The 6,842-nt window shown below is 30.3% G+C and overlaps 1 protein-coding gene across 5 annotated transcripts in view; it reads right to left on the bottom strand.

Annotated features, from left to right (window-relative positions):
* LOC143200171 (uncharacterized) overlaps positions 1 to 5,094 on the bottom strand; it is a 65,005-nt gene extending 59,911 nt beyond the window's left edge. For 4 of the 5 annotated variants that reach the window (XM_076410577.1, XM_076410576.1, XM_076410575.1 and 1 more), the window contains exon 1: positions 4,953 to 5,094. The gene's annotated coding sequence lies outside the window, so the exon portion shown is untranslated. The remainder of the gene's footprint in view (positions 1 to 4,952) is intronic. The other variant, XM_076410574.1, reaches the window with a different exon arrangement.
* Between the last annotated feature and the right edge of the window lie 1,748 nt (positions 5,095 to 6,842).

Below are 6,842 nucleotides of genomic sequence, written 5' to 3' on the forward strand. Positions count from 1 at the left end.
TGATTCAGCAGAAAATTCTTCACAATTCATGTAATTTCCATTGGCCTGAGATCATATCTGAGAAAATTACAAAAATTACAAATTTTCATGACTATATATATGGAAAATGTGCTAAAATTTTTCACATTCTGGATAAAGATAAAAATTTCAAAATATATGTACCTTGAGTTGAAAGAAATGAAAATTGCAGCAAAATTGTTCTAGAATGTATAGTTTTTAAGATATGTGATAAAAATACAAAATTGATCATTTCTGGAAAGCACAGTTATCACTGTATAACCTATAATATAAAGTTTACATAAAAGTCAGTATATCATCATTCGATTCAGCAGAAAATTCTTCACAACTCATGTAATTCCCATTAGCCTGAGGTCATTATAACGGAAATGGCAGCAAAATGTCTAAAAATAGCCAAAAATTACAAATTTTCATGACTATATATATGGAAAATGTGCTAAAAACTTTTCACATCCTGAATAAAGATAAAAATTTAAAAATATATGTACTTTTAGGTGAAAGAAACGAAAATCGTAGTTAAAGTACTCTGGAATGTATAGTATTTAAGATATGTGATATAAATACAAAATTGATCATTTCAGGAAAGCACAGTTTTCGCTGTATAACCTATAATATAAAGTTTGCATAAAAGTAAGTATATCATCATTCGATTCAGCAGAAAATTCTTCACAACTCATGTAATTTCCATTAGCCTGAGATCATTATAACGGAAATGGCAGCAAAAAGTCTAAAAATGGCCAAAAATTACAAATTTTCATGACTATATATATGGAAAATGTGCTAAAAACTTTTCACATCCTGGATAAAGATAAAAATTTCAAAATATATATACTTTTAGGTGAAAGAAACGAAAATCGTAGTTAAATTACTCTGGAATGTATAGTTTTTAAGATATGTGATATAAATACAAAATTGATCATTTCAGGAAAGCACAGTTTTCACTCTATAACCTATAATATAAAGGTTGCATAAAAATCAGTATATCATCATTCGATTCAGTAAAAAATTGTTCACAATTCATGTCATTTTCATTAGCCTGAGATCATTATAACGGAAATGGCAGCAAAAAGTTTAAAACTGGCAAAAATTTACACATGTTCATGACTACAAATTAGGAAAAAGTGTTAAAATTTTTCACCTCCCGGATAAAGATAATAATTTCAAAGTATATGTACTTGGAGGGGAAAGATACGAAAATCTCTGCCAAATTCGCTAGAGTACCATTCGATTTAGCGAAAAATCCTTTACAACACATATAATTTCCATTATCCTCAGATTATTTGAACAGTAATGGCAGCAAAATGTCTGATTGTGACTAAGAATTGGTAAACAATTTTGTCTCCCAGTTAAAGATAATATTCCTAATATCTAAATTTCTCAGTCAATTCTTTCACAGTCCTAATGTAGTCAATTAATATTAATACAACTAGTACTATAACATAATTAATATTACAAATTATTCAATCATTGGAAATCTACCTTTGATGTTACATAACATTTAATAAAGGCGACCATTAACGATAACTTTGTTAGCCAATTCATTACAGTAATTAGTTAATAGTCCCTAACGAGGTTGTGCATAATTACGATGATGCATTGTGTAGTAATGCTTTGAATAATTCATTAATGGTGCGGAAGTTTCTACATCTAATAATAAACTATTTTCGAGAATTGATTGATAGTTAGGATATATAAATTATATAGTGACTTTTTCGTTAATTTATTAGTTAATGTATATTATTTGAGTTCTATTTTGAATTAATATAAGTAGTTTTTACATATACGGATGGAAGAATTATATATAAATTTTGCTACCTCGATAATAGTAAAAAAGTTTTTACAAAAATAGGGATATATTCTTTATCGATTGAATATATTTTTTAAATTATTTTATTAATACATTGTTACTAGTTGTTTCCGTCTGACCTAAAATTTATCTTTATGATAACTTAAATCTAGGTATATAACTAGGAGGACCCATCGGTCCTATCTCAGTCTCTGGTGAAATAATTTTTATACATGTCACTGCTGTATTTTTTATTACATGCACCTGACTACACAACACTGTATAAGATCAGATGGTTTGATTCTTTTGAGTCTGTGTCCTGTTCTGGTGGTATCCAAAAGTTGCAATATTTTAATATTGGTATGAGAATGTTGTCTTTCCTCATGCCCCCTTGTAATTCTCTTGTTTTCTTGACTGACTGTGAGTGCCTGAAGGTCTCGATGTAGGTAATTAGTCCTATAGTATTTGGGTGCGCCCACAATACCTCTCACGACTTTGTTCTGAAAAATTTGTATTTTATTTATGTTACACTTTGCAGAACATCCCCATAATTGAACTCAGTATGTCCATATAGGTATTTGCTTATATAATAGCAATTTATTATGTACTGATAATTGTGATTTTCTTCCAAATAGCCAGTACATTTTCCTATATTTCAATTGCAATTCTTTTCTTTTCTTCTTTATATGTTCCTTCCAGCGATGTTTTGCATCGAGACATATATGGAATGATAGTATTATTTAATGTTTTTGATGCTTGTACGGCCTGTTTATATGTGAACTGAACATGTACAGATTTACTTCCATTAATTCCTATTTTCTAAGATTGTGTCCATTTATTTATATTGTCACTTGCCTGTTGTAATTTTCGTGAGGCTTCTTCACTATTGTCTCCGACAGCTATAATCGCAGTATCATGAGCAAATGTAGCCATCGTAATATTTTCCACTAGTGGTATATCACAAGTGTAGAGTAGATAAAGCATTGGTCCTAGTACACCTCCTTGTGGTACAACTGCCTTAGCTTCTTTTATTGTAGAGTATGTAGAGTAAGCTACTTCTTGTTTGACTCTAAACATTCTGGTTGTAATGTATGATATTAATAGTTCGATGAGTTGTTTTGGTAGCATTTTCTTTAGTTTATGAACAAGGCCTTCATGCCAAACCTTATCGAAGGATTGTGCTACATCTAAGAATATAGCTGAGCATAATTTTTTACTTTCGTAGGCTTTTTCAATAAGATCTGTTATTCTGTGGACCTGGTCAAATGTTGAGTGCTTGTTAATAAACCCAAACTGGTGTGTTGTTATAAGTTTTTTTTTTCTCTCTATGATCGGTTTTATTCTTTTCAACAGGAGTTTTTCAGAAACCTTAGATATTACTGGCAGCAGTGATATAGATGTATAGGCTTTCATCTCGTTTGCTGACTTCCCAGGTTTTGGGATCATTCTAATTTCCGCCATCTTCCAGATGCCTGGGACATCTTTTAATCTAAATGCTGTATTGATCATGTTGGCAAGTTTTATAATTCCCTTTCTTGATAGTCTGGTGATTTTCTGGGGTTAATGTTAGTTTTAATAACTTTGGTTAACTGTTTCGGCGTGACTAATTCAATCATCGAATTTTCAGCTTCTGTGTCCGTAAAATTATGTTCAATATTAGTTTAGTTTTGCTTGAAAGTTTTTTTTGGATATTCAGCAAATGCATCTGCTTTTTGGTGATTGTCAGGTGCCTAATTCTCATATAGGTATCTTATAGGTGGACTGTGCAGATATGTGCGCTTTAGATATTTAGTGGCTTTCCAGAGTGAGTAATCCGATGCTTCATTATCTGTTAAATTTCCTAGATAGTCATTTATGGTTTTATTTTTAATTTGCAGTATTTCTCTTTTCATTCTTTTTGTTAAATTGTTTAAATTCTTTTTATTTTCAGGTGTTCTGTTTTGTTGTAATTTTTTTCGTAATTTTTCAGCTTCAATTTCCTTCAGTTCCTTTGGATAATTAATTCCTTTAGTTGTACTCTTAATTTCTGGAGTATTATTCCAAACAGGTTGTTGAGTATCTACCACGAATATTTCTGCTTCAAGATTTAGTTGTTAAGTTGTCTTGAGGGGTACGTTTAGTTGAATTCGTTTGTTCAATTCTTCAGCAAATCCTTATATATCAAATATGCATATATATCAACATATTTCTCGGGGAAACATTATATTCTCTAAAATAGATATAACTCCAGTAAGATTTTCCTTAATTATATTGTCCTTATATAATTATGTATAACTTTCAGTTAAATTAAATCGCTTCTGCAGTTTAAGGTACTTATACAATTGCTTTATAGACGACGGCAACCGACGCTGTCGTTATCCATCATTATCTCAGGGATAAACAGAAATTTCTTAAGCCTGTTTCAGTTTATCCTCTAAGCCTGGCCTATTTATGGGGGTGCTACAATACGTTTCTAGGCCCGATGTTCTATTACTCGCTCCGTTAGAATTCCTCGCTTAATAGCTGCTGTTGGAGCGACAGATTTACATAAACAACGTTTCTCTTAATTGGCAAAATATTTATTGCTTTAAATACATTTCAAATTGTTTTTTTTTACTCACAATATATTTATTTACCGAAACACTTGTAAATATGACTTATGATGCATATAAAATAATATATAATAAACAATGATGGCAAAAAAGTATAGAGATGGCAAAAATAGTAAATTTTTTTGTTACCAATTTTTATATCATATATAGAAACGAAAATCTGACCTAAACTGCTTTAGAATTTGTAGTTGCTAAGATATGTTGCATAAAGAGTATATTGCTGATTTTTTAAAATAACGCTGTTCATTGTAAAACTCAAAATATAAAGATTACATGAAAACTATTATGCTACCATACCAATAAATGCAAAATTCCTTACAATCCATGAAATTTTCATTAACCTCAAACTATTGCAAATGAAATTGCAAAATTTCAGGGCTATATATATTAATTGTTTCGTGCTTTGTCTACTCATTAAAAATATTCATAATATTATCTTTTTATGCCTACGGGTAAAAGAACCCCCTTAAAAATTACGGGTAATCTACTCTAAAAAACCGTATGGGATCTCGTATCTCGTGTAAGTTAGTTAGGAATAAGTGCAAGAAGAAATTTACATGAGCGATATACCGGCGTGCACATAACCTGTGATGCCCCTGGCGTCGGGTGAGAATGTTGGCGGCTCTGTGGTAATCCCAGTAGGCCTGGGGCGTCGTTGCAGGAACAGCTGGTGAACGTCAATAGACCCCAGGGTGTGATCTGTAACAAAAGGCAAATCAGAAAATCAATCAGGCGTAACTCGATTGAAGTTAGTTTGGAATCTAAATCGTATTTTATTCTGAATTTATACCCACAGTATATAGTTTATTATAAAATATACTCCTATATATAAAAGTTCGTTTCGATTTGCTGGTTAGGTTTAAATGTTTATATTTAAACTACTAATTTTTATTTAATTTATTTTATATCGCTTTCAAGAACATTAATAAATAAGGAGTCATTGCCTTGCTTCAGTTTATAATTTCAAATGAAATTTCAAGCCTACAACAGACACGACACTGTACATATATTCTAAAATAATATATAAAACGTCTTAACTCACTGAACGTTCTTCGAATCTCAACTATTTCAACCAAGCTGTGACATCGCACTTGCATGCAAATCTATTCGAAACTTTCGGCCCAAGTATACTACTTGCATTCGAAGAGTTTGCAGATTAAAACTAAGTTGAAAAGTAGTTTGTAAGACCCGAAATTGATTCCAAATAAGAATATGTATTTTAACTCTTGTTAAAGTCAGCTAGGAGTTGAATTAAAGCGACAGAACCGCTGAAATTATTTTTTCTATTTCACAGTTATTTAGCCACTTGGAAGGTTAATTTACTTTATTTTTTATACCTCGGTATACAGTTAAATAAAAATGAATAAGGCAGATAAAATGGTGTTAAATATATAAGTATATATAAATTGGCAAGGATGTATGAATAACATTAAATATTAGATAATAACTGGAATACATATATCTAGAAATTCGGAATATAATTTGGATCTGGTTATTGTTTTTAGAATTTAAAATATTGAATAGGTCTCTAATATGTTGTAACTAAGAAAGGGTTCTACCATTTCGTATGGTTTCTTTAGCTATTTAGTAAGATTTATCATTATCATTAATTTAGAAGTAACGGCGATTCATACACCCGAAAATTATGAAAAAATATTTGGATGAGGTTATTTATTTTAGCTATTGTAAACGCGTTTGGTGCCCAATATATTGTAAATAAGCAATGGTTTTACAAATTGTTATGCCCCTTTTAGCCATTTAGTTAGTTTTCTTGGCTCCAATAGTTTTTAAATACCGGAGACTTATGCCATTGAAAATTATGAAATAAAAAATTCGTATAAAGCCATTTTTTAAAATTTTTTTAACATTGAACATGTTTCCAATAGATCTCCAATATGTTGTAAATAGTCAGGGTGTCTGTCATTCGATTTTTGCTATCAAGTTATTTAACAAGCTTTTTCATATTCACAAATTTTTAAATAACGGTGAATCATAGGACTGGAAATTATGAAAATAATATATTGGACCACGTTATTTAATTCAGATTTTTAGATAGGGGATAGGCCCCCAATATGTTGTAAATAGTTAACTGTTTTACTATTTCGTATGCCTTCTTTATTTAGTTTCCTAGTTTTTACTAATTTTGTGGACTCATAGTACTGAAAGTTAGGAACAATATTGGGTCAACTAATTAGATTTATTAAATTTTGTAACAGCAAACAGCAAAATCTTCAATGCGTTGAAAATAGAAAAGGCTTATGCCACTTAACACGACTTCTACTGCTATTTAGTCAGCTTTAGTGCTCCCTCTAATATTTAAAAAAAGGGCGATTTATCGCCTAATTATCACCGACAAATATGAAAAGGTTTATTGAAGTAAGAATAGATCTCCAAAAAATATAAAATATATATATTTTATATAATAAAAAATATTTATGGTTTTGTCG

This window comes from Rhynchophorus ferrugineus, unplaced genomic scaffold (genome assembly GCF_030347505.1).
Source record: "Rhynchophorus ferrugineus isolate W39M unplaced genomic scaffold, kcgeb_rfMv2 rfM7, whole genome shotgun sequence".
Lineage (NCBI taxonomy): Eukaryota > Metazoa > Arthropoda > Insecta > Coleoptera > Curculionidae > Rhynchophorus > Rhynchophorus ferrugineus.